General features: G+C 45.5%; 1 long non-coding RNA gene across 1 annotated transcript; it reads left to right on the top strand.

Annotated features, from left to right (window-relative positions):
* Positions 1-598: 598 nt before the first annotated feature.
* LOC142771302 (uncharacterized) lies at positions 599-15,204 on the top strand. Its single transcript, XR_012885863.1, has 5 exons — positions 599-689; positions 2,036-2,113; positions 3,915-3,953; positions 6,584-6,634; positions 14,941-15,204. It is a non-coding gene; the product is annotated as an uncharacterized LOC142771302 (long non-coding RNA).
* The last annotated feature ends 5,691 nt before the right edge of the window (positions 15,205-20,895 follow it).

The raw sequence follows: 20,895 nt of genomic DNA, 5'->3' as shown, positions 1-20,895 counted from the left end.
GACTGCAATGTTGGAGCTCTCAGTGCGCTATTTTATGTAGTCACTTTTCGACTTAAGCAGACCATTTTCGACTATTGTCGTCAGTTGCTGGCTGGAGTGAACGGCCAATGGTAATGAGTCCTACGAAGGCGATATTTATTTCCCCTTTTTGCATTTTTATAATTGTTGCGGCTTCACACTTCATAACTCCAGCACAGTAGAGGAGAGGGCAATAGATTTCGAGCACCTCAAATTTTTCAACGGGCACCGAAATCTAAGTACATGGACTTCTAGCATTCAGGGTCATCGGCTGTCGTGGCCGGGATTCACTCGCGCGACCTGCGTATCTGATTTCTCTTTTAGGAGAAACAACAAAAGTGATTATCCAGTACGGAGCTGGCTGCATGTGGGTTATTCTAGTATTAACCCTAAGTTAGCAGCTTTTTTTTGTGTTTCTAGAGCAAACATACTTCGTAATTTTACAAAACTACTACGATGCGATTTGCTTTCTAACGCAGCGCTACCGATTACTGACATTTTTGTGTGCAATTCTTGTTCACGCAGAACATAATATTGTGGCTGTTGCCGAGATGCTCGCTCGTTTTGTCGTAACGAAGGAAGAAACCCTGCATAATCTCCACGGCCACTTGAAGGCTGTCGAAACGTGCTTGAGAAGAGGCGGTGGCCTGAAGCTTGACTTAATCCACAAAGTGAGTGACCTATTCTAGTCCTCTTGAACATCGTACTCTAGAACATCGTACTCTAGAACATCGCTTTGAATGTCCTGCTCAATACGCAATCGTGATGATTTCTTTTATTCAGGATGGTAGAAAGACTCAAAGCCAACGCATCCTGTAAGATATTTTTCGAAGATGAGCCTTCAGTCTCTTACATTCCTGAGAATGGTTTTAAAACATGGAGAACGCAGCACGTGCAGCAGGGGTTTTCAAATGAAGCTTGCTGTTAGTATAGAGAGTGCTTGGCGACTCTCACTTACCCCGAAGAAAACTGGCTTTACTTCAAAAAGATGATGCGAAGCTCTTCACTTCAATATCAGCTACATAATGTCCAGAAGGTCCCCGATGACGCATAAGGCTCAGCCTGACGATACCGATGTCAGTGTGGCCCGCCTTGGGGCTAAAACTACAGGGCTTCAGGACACTAATAAGTAAATTGTCCTGGATGCAAAAACCTGACTGCCATTTTTGCTCGTAGCAGCGGAAATCTTTGACACTGAACTGACTGACTGAACTGACTGACTGACGGAACTGATTGATTGATATGTGGGTTTTACCATCCCAAAGCCGCCATATGATTATGAGAGACGCCGTAGTGGGGGACTCCGAAAAATTCGACCAAATGGGGTTCTTCAATATGCACCCAAATCTGAGCACACGGGCCTACAGTATTTTCACCTCCATCGAAAACGCTGCCACCACAGCCGAAATTTCGGACTGACGGAAGCCGGACTGACAAAACTGACTGAAGCAAATGAAAAAATCAGATGGAAAAAAATCAAGAAAAAACACAAAAAACGAAAAAAAGAAAGAAGGAAAGAAAACCAGAATAGGATAAAGAAGAAAGAAAGCAAGGAAGAAAGAAAGCACACAACAAAGGAACAAAAAAGAGAAAAAAAAAGAGATAACCAGAAAAATTAGGATATAAAAAAAGAAAAAAAAGGAAGAAAACTAAAAAGACATCAAAGAACAAAACGAAAGAAAAAAAAGAAAGAAACGAAAAAAGGCAAAGAAATTAAGAAGGAAATAACCAAAAAAACTTGACTACGTCCGAAACTCGGATGTCAATCTTCCTTGGCCCTATTTTCATGATAGGAAAACAACTCCTCTATTTTTTTGTTACTGAATGCCCACATAACTGCTTATCTAAGCCAATACTAATAAAAGTCACAGATTAGCTATCATATGCTTGGTTGCACATGTGGATATGTCGCAGGACTTAGCCCCACCGATGAATACACAAAGTATGAAAGAGCATGTGTGCCCTCATTTGTTTCTGCAGGTGTGTGTTGTTTACGTTGCCTATTTTTTCATCGCAGTTCATTGCTGGCATTCCTCAAGCTCTAGTTTGTGTCGATATGGTGTTTAATGGCCGAAACAAGTCGCACCAAGAAAAGGTACGTCGAACAGCCTTCTGGTTTTATTTTTAGAATTCTAGAAATATTGCCGCATTTCACAATATTTTGGAACTCGCCACAGATAAAAAAAAACAACACCAGGCTTGACTAATTAAGATCATGCAGTTGCATACCCCTCATGGTACGTTATTCAACGCGAAAGTCTTATGCGAAACTCCGCGAATATATGGTAAAATACCGAATTCCTGAGATGGTATACCCATCAGTGTAACGCCGAAAGGAAACGTGACCTATAAGAGCCTGCAGGAAAGTTAACACGTGAACCTGGAATGTGCACTGTTGCCTCAGTCAAACATACAGCTAAAGGTAGCATCGTGAGCGATGTAACGGGGGGTGCGGCAGCGTGACATCATCAACATCATTATCATTATTATCATTATGATGGAGCCAAGAGCAATAGTTCTCCCACGCTCTGCCTATCAAATCGGTCTTGTGCTAGCTGCTAGCACACCATATTCGGAAACTTCTTGACGTCATCAGCTCACCCAGCTTGCTGTCTCCCCATCGCGCTTTCTCGTGACACCTACACTTTTACTGTTAATAGTAAATCCATGGTTATCTTGCCTGCATGCTACACGCACTGTCCTTCTATAGTTTCTTTTTGATTTCCACCAAAATGTTCCTAACACAATTTTGTTTCTTGAAACACTCTCTTCTCGTCTATTAAAGTTACGCCTCTCATTTTCATTTGCTGGCAGCGTTCTCCTCAATCAAAGTTGACCCTTCTTTGTAAGCGCGATAACCAATTATGACCGTGTTGAACATAAGCTCAAACCTCATTGAGACCGACACTCACGTGGCGCCGTGAAAAAAGCAGTAATATTAAAAAAAAAACCCGAAATTTTTTATACACACACACATCTAGGACGACTGGAAGGTGAAACCCATATTTTACTCAGTCGATGTACATTGTTCGTACGCCACCACCCTGTAAAAGCTTTGTGCACTTATGGTGGTTTTACATTGCCTCCAGGATCGGTGGCACCTCAACTGTTTTCGCACTGCCTCAGAGATGTGCCTATGTTTGGTCAAGCGTTTATGTCATAGGATTACGTCATCACGCGGTGCCAGTCGCGATAACGTCACGATGCCAACACAAATTTTAGCGACTTGTGACGTGATGTTCCATTTTGACATCTTCACGCGATGATGATTTTTTTACACTACTCGTGTCGACACCGGTGGCAAATGCTGACGTGGGAACGCCGGCTAATTTACACGTTTGATGAGGCCTCTAAGCCTTGATAAAGTGGAAAAGGTGACACGTCTCCGCGAAAAGTAATCACTTCCTTCAAGCGTCTGTTTTTTTTTTACAGTGCGTGAATTTTATGACATAACTAACCGTTTCATTTTATAGCACATGTTATGGCGCTGACAGGCAAGTAACAGCAGTGCCGGTCTTTAAAATAATGTTCATTTTTGCTGTACTTTAGCTACATGAGCCATACGTACGCACCCACAAATCAATGGGAAAGAGGCATTTTGAGTGGAGCTCGAAAAAAAAAAGGAAAAGTTTCAAAATAACAAAAATCATTTCCATTTCCAAAGTTTATATTTTTCGTAGTTTATTTCTTGAATGCCGTAGCTTGTTTGGGCAAAAGTAAATTTCAACTTAGTCAAAGCTCTCGAAATGGGCCCACAAACTCTCGTCGAAGCTTTCGCCCCGTTCGTTGGTTTGTGCTAAAGAGCAATAATTCTTCAAATGAAGTCTGTTTCTAGTACTGTCGTGTTTTTCTTGTTTGTCATATTAAATAACGAGTTTCAATGCATTCCCTAACAGGCGTCAAAGTGTTTTGTCAAGAAAATTGTGGGCTTTATGGTAAGTCTCTTTATTTAAAGTTGCTTCAACAACGTGTTTCTTGAAGTTGTATGTTGTGTCGTAAAGCGTAATTGTACACTACTTGTCATTGCATGAGTATGAGCAGTATAAATATTGCGTGTTTCACATAACAGAAAAAACTTAACAGTACAAACGAATGGGATGTGTCGCAGCCACTTCAAATTTATTGTGGCCAGCGACGCTGAGCAACGAAAGTTAATATATGTGCCTTCGTCTAAAATCAGAGAAAAAAATGAATGAGGAGTCATTTCTTTTGTCTGACACAACCTAAAAAAAAGAATACAACAAAGCTGAGCAAGGTATGGGGAAAGCTATTTACATAATTAAACTGCAGTGTAATAATTATTATACAAACAGAAACGACTTAACGGGAGTGAAAAATAAACTTGCAGCAGCTAGCAGCCCCACATCCCACATTCAGACAACCCGTCCGACGCTTTATCTAAAACAGCGCTCACCTTGTCTAACGCCTTGTGATACGCCGTGGGTATCCTGGTCATTCATCATTGAAAAACGAGACGGCCGATCAGTTTTCTTTTTTTTTGCATAAATACAAGAAATATATTGCACGAAATGTCCAATAGAAGCGGCCCCAGGATTTCTTTTTTCACAGAGTGCGGTGGAGAGAACACACGAGAAGTGATTGCTGAAAATCGGGTCACTGACCAACGTGCAAACGAAACAAAATGACACATTGTCTCTGTTGTAGTCTATAGAGATGGGCACGGGAAGCAATTTTGCGGAGTGGGCCGGACCGGGCCTGGGGCTTGCCGGGGGAGGGCTAGTCCGGCCCGATAACGTAGAGAGGACCGCCCCGCCGCGGTGGTCTAGTGGCTAAGGTACTCGACTGCTGACCCGCAGGTCGCGGGTTCGAATCCCGGCTGCGGCGGCTGCATTTCCGATGGAGGCGGAAATGCTGTAGGCCCATGTGCTCAGATTTGGGTGCACGTTAAAGATCCCCAGGTGGTCGAAATTTCCAGAGCCCTCCACTACGGCGTCTCTCATAATCATATGGTGGTTTTGGGACGTTAAACCCACAAATTAATCAAATCAAAACGTAGAGAGGACGGGCCGCCCAGGCTCGGCCCGGCATATCATAACCAAAGCCCGACCCGGCTTGACTTAATCAATGACGCAGAAATCACACGGCAACAGAAAAAAAAGAAAAAAAATAGCGGACCGTCCTTCCCTGTAGCTACTCTTTTTTTTTTCTTAAAGTTGTACAAGTGGAGACCGTCTGAGTGCAAAATAATTCGCAAATTATCGTGCTGAAACAAAAGTTGTTCGTGGGTTCGGGCTTCTATCGAGTCCGTGTTTTCTTGCATAATGTGTTCTGCAGCATTGAAGCTGGGCTCACTCCTGTCGCTTCTAGCTAGAATCGCCAACATCTTTTTTGCAAGTTCAGCATGTTTCGGATAATTGTACTTTATTCCCCGCTCCAAAAATCAAGCATTTCTGTTTCGGAGCACGCGCTTGGTTATTCATTGCATACGCACGTACTTGCTAGCTTCATCCTGGTTATGCGCTTCATCATCAATGCCGCATCACTGGCTGAACAATTCCATAAGCTGAACATTCGCAAGATGTGAGAAAAGTGTACTCTTACCCTAAAAAAAAGCACACAAACGAACAAGGACAATTCCGACACATCATCAATACTTACGGCTTGATTAGGGCTTTTCACCAGGCCCGAGCCCAGCAGATGAATAAACAAGCAAGCTGGAGGCCGGCCCGGGCTTGATGTGAAAAAACGTCGTGCTGCCCAAACACACCCGCTCATCAGAGCTTGTAGACTCTACAAGCTCTGAAGCCCCGATTGCAAATCGGCATGCACCGGGGAAACTGGAATATTTTTGCAGGATCGAGTCTGCAGCAGCACGAAAATGATGTCGCCAAGGGGCCACACACACTGACAAATGCAGTCACACAGTATACCGGAAAGATGGGCACCGAGAAAAGATCTGACAGCGCTCGAACCATGGTCACTACAAAAAACTTGACAGCGAGGCTCAATCTTCACTCACTAATAAGAAAGACAAGTAACACAATCATTGGGCCATTTGGCTCACTAAACCATGTGTAGTGTGCTCAATGCCACTTACAAACTTGTTGCTCAGCCGTCATTCCATAGTGAACAACGGATTTGTACAGGTCCCGAAACGTCATTTTGTTTTGTTTAGACGTTACTCACGGACATGCTTTCTAGCAATGTATTTATTTGGCCAGATGATGTTCCGTCGAGCTTTGGACTACACGAACACTGAACTGACTTTCTTGTAGGTTGGGGGGACTCAGACATTCTGTTATAGTTGTTTTTTCTCTTTGTGAAAGGAAGAAAAGCGCAGAGGGAAAAATTCAGGGAGCAATGGGGAAAGGAATGCGTTTCCTAGCGCACTGAAGCTGTGCTGTGAAACTTATACCCGTATAAGTGTCGCTATAAAATAATGTGTCTTATTGTGTGCCGAAAAAAAGTCTTAACATGACGAACACTAATTCGACACTCATAAGTGCAAAAGTAAATATACGATAGCTAGAAATAGACAGGCTTTTAATATAGAAATCTATTATATAACCTGCATATTAACTTGCTGTTTTCTTCTTTGAAACAGAAAAAAAACCGAGTATCTGCGGGTCAGGTGGAAAAAATCAAGAATACCATCGTACGTATCAAAACAAGTAACATTTCATTTCATTGGATTGATTTCATTTTATTGGATTGAATGGAGCATTCAGGATTGAATATACCTCATTTTGCTCTCTAGAATAATGTTCCGTTAAAAATTAGTTATGCATGACGTCTATGCGCCAGTAGTGCCTAGGACAGATTACCATTGCGCTTACCTAGCAACTAACTGCGACCGTAACGACATGAAGTGTGGCGATTAAAATTACGAGTGATGAGGTGTTTCTAGGATGCTCAGCATAGCACCTGCTCATTATCAGTACACGACTGCCATGAGCGCAGCAAAAATGTTCCCGTATTCATTATCATTTGTCAATTGCTTTCAAGTAGGGTGACTGAATCTCCTAATGCAGCCACTGCACTGATGCCTTCTGGCGGACACAATATATCTGTAACTGCCAGCACGACGTATTTGAATACCTCTTCTTTATGTATGATTACTTAAAATCCTTCTCTTTAGTGCCGAGAATATCCTCTAATGAGTACACAAACACTACATGAATCCGGCAATGCGAATACTTTTTAAACGTTCAGGACGTGCTTACGGATCTCACTGTTGTTTGCAGTGCACTATAGCGTCGAAATGAACAAAAATAAAGAGCGTCAGACAGAATGACCATTTTTTACTCCAGCAAAGACGCCTTATCATTATTGGCAAATCAGGAAAACAAGGCACTTTTGACGAAAATAGGGCTTCCCGTGAAAAACCTGGCCATCTTGTCTGAGGTATTTCGTTGCTTTTAATACCAGCATTGGTAGCGTATTCTTTTCCTGTCAGCTGCCATCGTCTTCAAAATTTGTTTAGGAGACGCAACTGCTCCTTCATTTAAAAAAAATCGAAAAAGAGAGTGACATCCTCGATCCAGACCGCCAATAAATTTCAAAAAATACCGTATATTCCAGAAGCAAATGATGATTGTTTGAACCAGTTCACCCAATCAACTATAATGAAGGATGATGCATGGGTGATGTGCGAGGAAACAAGGCGTTCTGCTAGGTTTCAAGCGTTTTTCTACGTTTTCTCTACATGGATGAAAGCGGAGAAGCGATAAGGTTTGCTTGGGTAGCGCTAGCTATGCGTAGATCTCATTGCTGAGACTTTCACTGCCACCCAGTTATCCTGACAGGTAGGGGAAAACCTTGATGTACCCACTGTGAGCTTCATCATCGACGGCCAACTATTGTTGCAGCACGGCAACAGCATTGGAGCTAGACCGTTCGTTCTGTATGTGTAGCAATATTCGCCAGAATAATTGTAAACCACAAGCGTTCGTCAACGTTACAGTTGAGCCCGAAACTTCAGCCGAGAAAATGGAACTTAAGCGGCACGTCGGTGCCCCCAACCTCCGGTAGCGACCACTTTGGTAGTTTCGCAGCTTTTTGCCGCGCTTTTGCCGCGTACGGGTCCGCTTCCTGGCGTCGACGTGCCACTGCAGCTTCGCGAGCCCACAACCTTGGATCTGCTTGTCAGCGTTGCCAAGCTGCCGTCGCTTTCCGAGCCCGCAGCTAGGCATGCATGTTTTTTGTTTGCTTGTAGCCTGAATGTCATAGCACACACCCACTCTGGAGGATTGGCCACGAAGAGAGAAATAGAGAGAGATAAAGATGCAAGGAAAGGCAGGGAGGTTAACCAGACGCACATCCGGTTTGCTACCCTGCAATGGGAAAGGGATAAAGGGGAGAAAAGAGGTTGTAGAGAGATGAGAACGTACACACAATCATGAGCACACTCGGGGAGCACACACAGTCTACAGGCGGTCGCTCAGGTTTGTTGACTTTAGGTAAATTAGCAGTGCTTTAGTTGCTTTCTGCGCAACTGAGGCAGATGCCCAAGGTCCTAGTATCTACTGCACACAAAATGGTCCGGAGTCAAGTTGATTCAAAACCATCCGGAGCTGGCATCGCTGTGTGTCGTAGCAAGCGCAGCTGCACAGGACGTGTTCGATGGTCTCTTCAGCTCCGCAGTAGTAGCATGTAGGAGTGTCTGCCATACCAATGCGAAAGGAGTACACCTTTGTAAATGCAACACCCAACCAAAGGCGGCATACCAGTGTCGCATCGGAGCGGGAAAGTTGTGATGGTAGCTGCTTTAGCTTGAGCGAAGGATCCAGTTCATGAAATTGACACCTTTGGAAGCTGGTAGACGACCAGAACGTGCGTGTGAGATCTCGAGCCAGCAGGTAAAGTTGTTTGCTGCATCATTCTTTGATAGAGGAATCGGGACTACACGGGTTTATTCATGGGCTGAGCGGGCTGCTTCATCGGCTAATTGATTTCCGGTAATACCAATATGTCCAGGCAGCCATTGATATATAATATCATGACCTCGTGCTAGAGCTTCATGATGGCAATGTGATATTTTTTGTACCAATTGGTCATGACTCCTCCTACGCATGGCAGACTGCAAACTCTGAAGCGCTGCCTTCGAATCACAGAATATGACCCATTTTCCTGGACCTTCTTGAACGAGATATTGTAAAGCAGCCCTTATAGCAGCAAGCTCTGATGCCGTAGATGTAGTCATATGCGACAACTTAAAGTTGATTGTCATTGCTGCAGCCGGAATTACAGCGGCACCTGATGAGCTGCTGGACAAGACGGACCCATCCGTGTATATCTGCGTTCGGTCTAAGTACAACTCATGTAATAATTGCAGTGTTGCTTGCTTCAATGCTACTCTGGAGTGATTGCTTTTCTTTTTGATTCCCGGAATTTCTAGACGTACTTGCGGCTGGTCGAGGCCCCACAAAGGACATGCCATTCTCGCAGCTGGTGTATATCCTGATGGAATGCTGTTTAGGTGCTTGGCTATGACGTCTGAAAACGTAGCACGTGGTCTTCTGGAGGGTAGAAGGGCCAAGTGGTGGTCGGCGACACGGCTAGCATGTCGAATGTGCACTCTGAGGCAATCCACAACTCTATATGTCCTGACCGGATGGTCTTTGGCAAGCATGATTGTGGCATAAGTAGAAGCGCATCGTGGCAGTCCTAGGCAGATACGCAGTGCCTGACCCTGCAAACTCTCCAATGAATGAGTATTGGATTTGCAAGTGTTAGTCAGTACCGGCAAGCTGTAGCGCAGTAGACCCAGAAATAGGGCCCTGTACAGCTGTAGCATGGAGGCCACAGAAGTTCCCCATGCTTTCCCGCACATGAATTTCATTATATGCACAATAGATAGCAGTCTATTCTTCAAGTACGCACAATGTGGGCTCCACGAAATACTTCTGTCGATTATTATGCCCAGGAAACGATGCGTCCGTGCATATTTGACACTCTGTCCATTGATGTAAACAGGGTATGGTGTCATTGGTTTGCGTGTAAACGCCATCAACGCGCACTTCTCAGTTGATATAGTTAGGCCTTGTTTCTGAAGGTAGGCTGTTGTGAGGGTTGCTGCCCGCTGTATTCGTCCGCGCATCTGAGGGCGATTAACTGCAGCACTTCAGAGGCAAATATCATCGGCGTATATGAATAGGTACACCGACTTTGGCAGAACCTTCAACAGACCAATGAGGGCAACATTGAACAATGTGGGGCTTAAAACACCTCCCTAAGGTACTCCGCAGTAGGTGTAATGTTCAGCAGTTTTACCCTCATATGTTTGCACAAGGAAACACCTGCCAGTTATATAATCTTTTATCCAATGAAACATTCGTCCACCAATGGCCATTGCTGCGAGAGAAGTGAGGATGACATCGTGAGCTACATTATCATATGCACCTTTCACGTCTAGAAAGAGTGCCACTGATATGCGTTTGCGACTTTTTTCTTGTTGAACAAATGTCGATAAGTCAAGCACACAGTCGATGGAGGAGCGGCCCCGACGAAAGCCTGCCGTGCAAGAAGGGTATTTGGTGTATCGTTCCAAGTACCACTCGAGACGAAATAGAAGCATTCTTTCCATCACTTTTCCGAGGCAGCTTGCGAGGGCAATAGGGCGATACGCTGTCAAGTCCAATGGTGATTTTCCCGATTTCAAAATTGGTATTAATCGACTTATTTTCCATTCTCGGGAACACTGACACTGAGCCAGGAGTTGTTGAAGCATGTTAAAAGTTCTTTTCTGGCTTTTTGTCCAAGGTGTCCCAGCGCACTATAAGTAATACCATCAGGACCTGGCGATGACATGCGCTTAGAAGCGACTAAAGCCCCTTCCAGTTCTTCCATAGTGAATGGAATGTCCGTTTCTGGTAATCGCGTCTCAGGAACGATCACGGCGTCGATGCTCTCGTTCATAATATTCCCGGCAACTCTCGTGCAAAATTCTTCAGCCACCTCGAGTTCTGTTTTTCCATGACGGAGTGCCAAAGCTTTAAAAGGGTGCCGTTGTTGCGGAGAGGAGCGAAGACCACCAACTGTTCTCCAGATGTATGACAGCGGTTTATGAGGGTCTAGAGATTCGCAGAATGCTTTCCAGCGTTCGCTCTCTAGCTTGTAATTGCGTCGTTGAATCTTTTTCTGGAGCCGCCTTGCTTCCCTCAGATCGTAAATTGATCTTGTGCATCTGTATCGTCGTTCAGCACGCCTTCGTATAGCTCGTAATCGTTCCAGTTCGATGCCAAACTGTGTTATTTTAGACGAAAATGGTAATTTACATTTGGACGCTAGCATAGCTTCCGCTATGGTATTTTCCAGGCTGCAGGCGAGGCCTTCTTCGCAAGCGTCCTCAACACGCGATGTAAACATCGACCAGTCAGTGCCAATTACAGCACCGGAAGAGAAATTTTTTATGATACCATCGATCGTCACGTAGGTGGGTATGTGATCACTCCCATGAGTCTCAATATCGCAAAGCCATTTAACTTTGTGAGAGAAGCACCGTGACACCAATGTCAGGTGAAGGCAACTGCCATACGTGAGACCCCGCAGATACGTGGGGGTACCATCGTTCATAATGGAAAGGTCCTAATCGGAAGCGAATGTAACAATGTTCCGGCCCCTGGCATTCATCATAGTGCTCCCCCAAAGCATGTGATGGGCGTTGAAGTCACCGGTGATGATCCAAGGCCCATAGGTTCTCATTAGGATGTCTTTTAATCTGTCGCAGTCAAATCGCGATGACGGAGATATATATCCACCAATAAGCGTGAACGAAACTGCATTCTTCTTCACACGAAGACACACGTACTGATTGTCGTCATTTGAACTATTGAGTGCGAAAGATAAGTCAAGTCTGTGCGAATGTAAACAATTACTTTGCTTCGTTCTTCGCAAGCGGCTGAACAAAAAGCTTCATAACCGGACAATCTATAAGTCGTTGATACGTTTGGTTCACATATAACAAGTATAGGGAATTGATTGGCCCGGACAAATTGGCGAAAGTCCGAGATACGGGACTTCATGCCTCTGGCATTCCACTGAAAAATCGACGCACTTTTAACTTCAGTGCGGAAGATGAGATTTTGTTGAGCCATTGTGCTTATACGAAGTTAGCAAGTACTGGATTCAGTGAATCCAGTATTTGCAGTGCACCACTCTTAGCAGACGGAGATTGTATGCTGCTCAGTAGCGTGCGAATCGTGGCAATTAATGATTGCATGATTGCAGTCACTTGCCTGTCTTGGTTGGAAAGATCTCGAACCGGGATTGCGGACTGGCCGTCATGAAACTCCTTCGGTTCGCTTGATGCTGCTTCCCTTTGAAGTGCAGGCCACTCTGTCGCAGTTAGGGTATGCTGACTGGCTTTGTCCTTTACAGCCTTTCCCACGGCATGTGTTCTGGCAGTCACTTGCCTGTCTTGGTTGGAAAGATCTCGAACCGGCATCGCGGACTGGCCGTCATGAAACTCCTTCGGTTCGCTTGATGCTGCTTCCCTTTGAAGTGCAGGCCACTCTGTCGCAGTTAGGGTATGCTGACTGGCTTTGTACTTTACAGCCTTTCCCACGGCATGTGTTCTGGGAGGCAAAGGAGGTGGTACTGATGAGGGATCTGGCAAACGTGTCGAGGAGGTAGCGGGCGTCCTTGAAGACCGACGTCGACGTGAACGACGCCTTCTGACTTTAGCTGCGGCTTCTCGATGGGATGAGTGATCGCGCACCAGCTCCTTCAAAATGGCAATTTTCTTCTGAATCCGCGGGCAGCCCTTCGATGTGGCTTCATGGGATCCATTGCAATTAGAGCATTTCTTGACAGTTGCGACGCACTTATCCGCTTCATGTGGCTCGGCGCAGCGGTGGCATACCACCGAATTCTCACAGACGCTGCTCACATGTCCAAGTTTCATGCATTTACGGCACTGGAGAGGCTTTGGAATGAAAGGCCGCACAGCATGTCTGAAGTACCCCACCTTCACATGAGAGGGGAGTGATGTGCTCTTAAACGCAATCTTCACACAGCGAGACTTGCCTAGCCGGGTGACATCAACAATAGGAGTATCAGTTGTTGACTTGACAAGAAATTGTAAGTCATTATTGGAAATAGCCACATCTATGTCGTAGATCACGCCGGTTACTACATCACATCCCAAGGGAACATGAGAGCGCACCTGGTTGCCGTCCAAGTCAGTTACACTGCGCAGAACGCCCAACGCACTTGCGTGCGAAACGTCCACAGCCAGTATATTCTTTCTGGCGTTCACTCTTATGTCCGTGATCTCATTTTGCACGAGCGGTTCCAGAGACCTCGACACAGACTGTCTGTTAAGGCGTTTCATGCTGACGGTAGGAAGTGCAGGCAGAAACAGGATGGTATAAGTGTTCGATTTTGGCGCTTCAATTACAGTTTGAATAGTTGAGGATGAGGATGTCCTCATGTTCCTCCTCTTCGCTTTGCGGCTCAGCACAGGTTGGAAACCGTCATTTGAAAAGTCCTCACTGCTGAGATAGTAAGCATGAGTATCTTCACTGTCGCTGTCACTCGCTTGTCCCATCCGCTTCCTGGAGGCGGCCGCCGCTGACGCCGCTGATGCCGGCAGGCGCCCGGGGTGGTCTACGTCCATCCCCTCCAAGGGAGCAGCGAAAACTGATCAACAGACTTAAATTACAACTGAAATACGCCGGAGTTAGCAGAAGTAGCTCCTATTCAAAACACACTTCTTCGTCTCACAGTATCCTTTTGGATGATGGCTGCACTATTACTTGCCAACGAAAAAGGATGTGAAAGAAAGAAAGCATTACAAGAAATAGTGAAAAAAAGGAAATAAGTGCTATTTCTATAACAATATTCTGCTTCGATATATATATATATATATATATATATATATATATATATATATATATATATATATATATATATATATATATATCCCACAAGATAGCTCTGTTTACCTATGCTGATTAGTTTGGGATGTTCATCTTTTATTTCCTCTCATTTTAAAACTACTTCCAGAGTATTTTTCCTGAGTACTTACTAAAGTGGACATCATGTTGAAATGCGTTTAGTCGGTTGAACGAAATTACACACCGCATAAAATACATCTTTGCGCAATGTCTCAAAACTACGGCACCGCAATTTAGAACAGTTCCTGCGGTTAAACTTAAACATAGCTTCGCAATCGAAATAGCTAGGAGTGCTTTTCTAATTACTGTAATGTTATGACGTGATACAATATAATCTTCAATAGTTTCTGATTCTTCACTGAATCGTTACACCAGTTCTGCAGTTCTGCCACCTTTTTTTTCGCTTTCTTTGACGTAGAAGAGAATAAAAAGTCTCGCGCGCCAGGAGCGGGCGACACCGGAGCGCTGCTATCGGTCCTCACACAAACCCAGAGCATGCGCCGGTGCCAAGCGCTTTGTTGTGTTCACTGTCGAAGAGATAGATGGCGCGCCGGTCGTCAGCACACGCCGCAGTGCCTCTAGCGGCGGCTGTATCTACTACGTCACGGCAACTGGGGGACAAAGCTCGACACTAAACAGCTTCGCTCTTGAACGAACTTATCACTTAAAGATGTTAAGCACTATTAAACAATTAAGGGAGAAGCCTTAGAAGCGTCGCCTATCGCAAAATGTCACAGCTGGCGCCAACACGATGCTTGCAATAGATTGTGAGATGATGATGTCATCACAAAGTTACCCGTCACCAACATTTGTTATGTCCCTATGACTCGTTTTAGGTAAATGCATATTGCAACATCTGACATTTCTTAGCATTTCTCGAGGGTCGCAAAAGTGCAGTGGTAATACGAGAAAGTTGACGAAGCGAATGTTTCCGTTAACATCGGTCTGACGGCTGGTCTTTCGACGAGAACACGAACTAAGCGATTGCTGATGCCAGCTTGACACACTATTTCACTGTATTCTGCCGCTACTAAACAACACGTATGTAAATTTTCGCTTGCAGGAGTGCTTGACGGACAGCTTCCTGTTGTGAACTGCTTCCTTGGTGTTGTGCTGTGGTGGCTTCTGGTAACCAATCTGCGATAGAGTTGTGTAAGGAGGAGAAAAAAAGAAAGGCCGACGAAAATGTTTACAGGCGCAACAAAAAAGTATCAAGTAATGAAACTATTTAGAGAAAGTCAATACAATGACGGTAAAGGCTGCCGTGAACAGCCATCATTCATGCGAGTTCAATGTGTTACTCTGAATAAACACACATTTCGTTAAAGTGTGCCTTTATGTTTCGCGTTACTTATGTGTCAAAGGAAATCACCTCTTATAGCTCCGTACTGATGGTTAATCAGCAAAGCTGAAACGTGCGTCTTCGCTGTTTAGCCCTTAGCCCCAATGATTCATTAAAGTTGTTCTGAATTATTGACCAGGTCTGCTGACAAATGTAAACTTGTTTCTGCCGCTTGTGTTTTCGGCCTGGTTCTTCAGTAAAATGCTCCTTGCGGCTAGTTGTTACAAGTTGAACAGAGGTTGTGGAATTTGCAGAGGACACATTTATGGGGGCACAGAAATACGAAACAAGAATTTCGCGCACCACTTTGGTGTTTATTTTTTTTTTGGTGCCTTCGTAAGTACAGTCCTTTTGAAAAGTTAACAAGCCATGCTGCCACTGTAGTACGTGCAATAGTGGCCTGAGAATTTTTGAACCCCTGTGTATCTGCCGTAACACCTTAACAGTGCAAAATACCGTAACATCTGGTTTGTACTTCACTTGCAGTCAACCAGGGGTGAATAGTGGTCCTTGCCCAATATTTTTTTGGCACAGAGAGTGAACAAAATGTCTCAATTTTTTTTGAAAATGATCATAAATGACCATCTGTTTCTGCTTTCCTTGTGAGAATAATGCCACACTCTTTCGCCATGTTCCACTTTTGGTTACAATTACTTACAGGGGGCAATTAACTTTGTGTGTCTCAACCTGAAGATTATGCCGAGGCACAGCCACTTTCACTTGTCGATTCAATTTGGCAAGCTTTCCGAATAGTACAACCAGCAATTCGAATAATACAACAGACGGTCAAAATATACTGATTACGAGGTTAAGACGATGATAAGACGCTCGTCTTCGACCATTCTACTTTCGCTGCTTCTGCCTGATTTACATCAAGTGTTCACGCATTGTTTGAATGTATACACAGCCTCTGTGCGGTAAACATTTCTTTCAGACTGTCAAAAAGACAAAAAAAAAGTCACAGCCTTGCCACAAAGGCGAATAAATGAATACAATCGCAACAAATTGGAAGGTCACGCGCAGAATAGCAAGCAGATCGAAACGTGCCCCGCGTTTCTCACGCACAAATGACGCACGAAGCGTACTCACAGGTACGGATGCACGCGAATAACTGCTGATTAAGTACCAAGTCCTTCATGGTTACTCTAGAGATACAAAGGCTCTTTTAGGCCCGCACCTAGAGTAGGCCTTTGACAACATCTAGCCCGAATTCATCTAGGAGACTGTGGCGAAACTCGACCTTGGGCTCAGGCTGTACAGCTACATGAAGTTCTTGTCTGAAAGAACAGCGAGGCTGCGCATCGGGAACTTCTTCGCTGAAGATGTACAACTTGAAAACTGAGGCACGCCCCAGGGGTCTGTGATTTCTCCGCTGCTGTTCAGTCTCTGCATGGTCGCAATGTCGAAAAGACTGGCTAGCGTGGACGGCACCAAACATACTATCTACGCCGACGACATCACAATCTGGGGCATTGGCGGCAACGAAGGCTGGGTGCAAGATGCCCTTCAAGAAGCAGTCGCCGAGGTGGAATCGTATCCGCGCCAAACAATACTCAGATGCTCACCCGCGAAGTCGGAGCTCCTGCTCTGTAAAAAAACGAGGTGGACGACCTAAGGGATGGAAACCCGTCGAAGAAAGTGATATACACATTTACACGAGTGACGGGGAGGAAATTCTAAGGGTAGACACCACCCGGATCCTCAGCATGTTTTTTGAAGCGAAGGGTGGCAACGTCACCGCTCAGCGGAAGATCGTCACTAAGACTGCCAACGCTTTTCGAATGGTCAAAAGAATCTACGGGAGACATAGAAGCCTTAAGGAAGACAATTCGTTAAGGCTTATCAATGCGTTTGTGCATTGCGTTTGTGCATTGCGTTTGTGCATTGCGTTTGTGCAATGCGTTTGTGCAATGCGTTTGTGCAATGCGTTTGTGCAATGCGTTTGTGCAATGCGTTTGTGCTCTGCCACCTCACTTACACCGTTGCCCTGCACAACTGGCTTAAGTCTGAGTGATACAGGCTCGAAGTGATTACCAGAAAGATCGTCAAAAAAGCACTGGGGCTTCCCGTACGCACACACGCCTTGAACTTGCTCACGCTCGGTGTGCACAACTCTTCTGCCGAGATAGCAAAGCGCAGCAACGCTCACAGCTGGCACGGTTGTCCACTACGACGGCTGGTAGGCGCCTAATTTGTGAGCTAGGTTTTAACCCTATGGAGCTGGAAACAAATAACGTGCGTATCTCAAAACATATACAGGAAAATCGTTTTGTTGCCCCAATACCCCACAACACTCACCCTGTATACAATGAGGGACGTCATCGGGCAAGGGCGACGGCTCTACTGAGGCGACTGGAAAAGGCTGTCGTAAATGCAAGTTTCGTTGACACTGCAGCATATCGAGACGGAAAGAAGTTCGCAGTGGTGGTCGTGAACCAGAAGGGCTTGACTATGAACTGTGGCACGGTACGCACAATGAACCTCCAGGTGGCCGAACAAGTGGCCATCGCACTCGCTCTACTAAATGGTAGGTGTGAAGAGGTGTACAGCGACTCCAAATCCGCAGTCAGAGCCTTTTAAAAGGGCCGCATACAAACACAGGCCGCCAGAATCTTCAGATTCCCCAGCGATGCGATTGTATCTCGACCCATATATTGCTTCCCCGTGTGGGGGCTTTTAAACGGCGTTGCACTGAACCCGAACGAGTCCGCCCACACAGCAGCGCCTGCGCTCACTAACCACGCTGCTCTCGACCTGGGTGACGGCTCCTATGCTGATTACGCGGGACATAAAGACACACCTACTAGAAACAACGAGATTACCAACTATTACTACATGGCATGGCGGGCATTCCCAATACCATATTCAAAGCTCAATAGAGCACAGGTCGTCTTATTGCGCTTAATTCAAAGCAATTTGTACACACCGTTAGCATACCTAAATGCAATTTATCCTCTCAAATTCACTGATGCCACCTGCGCCGCTTGCGGGCAGACCGCTACATTAGCACACATGCTCTGGTAGTGCGGGGCACTTGGACCGACTTATAGCAAACCCGAGTGGGATGCGCTTCTGCGCAGCCCAGAACTGCTGGACAAAACCCTGGCTGCCCAGTGTGCCCGCAAAAGGGCCGTCAGGCTAGACCTGCTGGTCCCCAAGTGGGAGTAGCCGGGTGACGCGTGGCAACCTCAGCGTCTGCACTGAACCATAATAAAGTTGTTTTCACTCACTCACTCACCCAAGCGAACAAGCGTCTCAGTTGTTACTCCGCTCTGTCTGAAAAACGCGCCCTTTTTGCAAACGGAAGCTGTGCAACGATTGCAGTGACCTTTGTGCGCACCGTAACTACAACAGAATCGTTCCAGCGCAAGCCGAACGCCAGCCAAGACATATAATCTTCCCCACCGGGAGATAAGGGCGCGTGAGAGATCGCGCAATCACCTCCTCCCGGCGGGCGAAAGTGACCGTGAGAGATGAGAGCCACCGCGCGCGCTTTGCGCCATCTTGCTGACAAGGCTGAAAACACGAGATCCCCCCCCCCCCCCACGTGATGCTCGCCAGCAGCGGTAAGTGGTAGATATAGATAGCTTGCCGTTTGAACGTTGCAGGAGGTACTCAGTGGTTAACGCCTCACATTCACGTTCGATTCCATGCGCCGGAGTCGTTTTTTTTCTCGATTTCTTTCTTTCTTGCGTTTTCATATATATACAGATACGTATACATATACGGTGCATGACATTGACGCCCACGCCGGTGGCGAAATCTAGCCGGGAAGGTCCATATACTTGCTACTGCAATAAAATAGAATGAATTAAAATATTAAACTTGTGAGTAAGCGCTTAGGATTCACGGGAATGTCTCGCAGAGCTCTGCATTCGTTTTTGGGCACTACACCTTCATTCTATTACGTAACAGCACGAATCAACCGAATGTCACTAAGCCTGTAACAGTGTGGTCTTTCCTAAGGTTAAAGCTTTATGAACTCCATCAAACACCAAATACGACCGTCAGCAGTGGTACAGGCGTCAAATTGAGTGATACCAATTGTTATTACGCGATGACCTCACCACATACGTCATGGAGACGTCACAGATCGCCAGAATTTGTAACGTGTTCATGAAGTCATTGTGACATCACACAATGATGTGTCCTCCCATGACATCGTAACTCCGTCAAAGGTGGGCCCATCAAGAAGGCACAAGCAAGTGATATTAAAAAAAATTGGCCCCGTATCTCCATGTTTCATTGCAAATGTCGTCGAAAGGCGATAGTCTTGCGTGTGGAGAGAGCGAACAAAACGTTTATTTGATGTTCTGCGCGAGAAAGTTGGTGAATTGAATTCTGGAAGCACGCTGTTGTCTTGTGTGAAGCACTGAGTATCCATTCGTGCAGCAAAGGTCAACGAGCGCATCAAGGCATGTTAGACACGAGCGCCATCTGTTAGTTATATTAGAAAACGAAGGAAGGCATGTGAACCCACGGAGAAAAATGCGCACCTGATATGGATGTGATAAGGTGTAGAACGCAAAGTGACGGGCAGGTGCCACTACCGTGTCGTGTTAGCAAAACGTTGGAAACACTTGCCATTTTGAGCATCGCGTTGCACTGTCAGCTCAGCGTGATAAACGCTATAGGTCCTTAGAATTACTTATGTGCGCCTTCTCTAGTATGAAGCCACGCATATAATATATGGGCGTGTTGTTAAAGCGCCTCAGAGATGCGCAATAATTGCTTTTAATTGAATATCGCTCAAGTATGAACGCTGAAACTTGAGCAGTATTGGTTGGCGCTGCAGATTGGGTTAACCGTTAGACGTATCGCTTGATGCCGTTTGGGTATTGTTACAATGGACAACAGACCAATGTACAGACAGACAGACAGACAGACAGACAGATAGACAAAAATTTTTGTGTCGAAGTACCCCAAGAAAGACTATCGTCTTTAAAATTCACAGTGTCGCCGCAAGGGCGAAGGAATAAATGTGATATAAACAACTTCGAATGTAACGCTTAGAACGGCAAGCACATCAAAATGTGCAGTGCACTGCTCACTCCAAAAACGACACACACAGGACGTGATCAAACTAACAACGTTTGCAGCTCGACACTTAACATGCTGTTTAAACAAAAACGACGCGCTAAACATAATCACGCGTACAGCTGAGTGCAAGCTAGCAAGTGTCCTAGTTGATACTTCGCTGTGTATGCAAAGTGTGTGCTTTTCGCTAACGGGACCTGAGCAGCGAACGAAGTGATCGAATGCGCACGATTCTCTTCCAGCGAAGGATAAGCGCGTGCTCACAATCAGTTACCCTCCACCCCCTTTGCGGGGCAAAGCACACGTGGTAGATAAGCGTGCGTCGGTGCAGCGCGACAAGCCCGCTTATCGCCTATATAAGTCCTATTACTCAAGAAAAGCCTATATTTCAAGATCAGCTTTAAGTTTGAACTTGTGAGTTTCAACTTCTATGCCAACATTACTCTTTGTAGGCGATATGGGGAGTGCAACGGAAAGGTAAGCTGCCTGTGTTGGAACAAAAAAGAAAAAATCAAATATATATCACCTCGTCGCCTTCGAGTAATCGCATCACAATGGGGAGTTAACGCTACTTTGGTGATAGATACCCTACACCACTTACATTCCCGATGTGTCAAAGCCTTGCACCAAGTGTTTGAT

This window comes from Rhipicephalus microplus, chromosome 9 (genome assembly GCF_043290135.1).
Source record: "Rhipicephalus microplus isolate Deutch F79 chromosome 9, USDA_Rmic, whole genome shotgun sequence".
NCBI lineage: Eukaryota > Metazoa > Arthropoda > Arachnida > Ixodida > Ixodidae > Rhipicephalus > Rhipicephalus microplus.
This window is presented reverse-complemented; position numbering and strand designations above follow the sequence as displayed.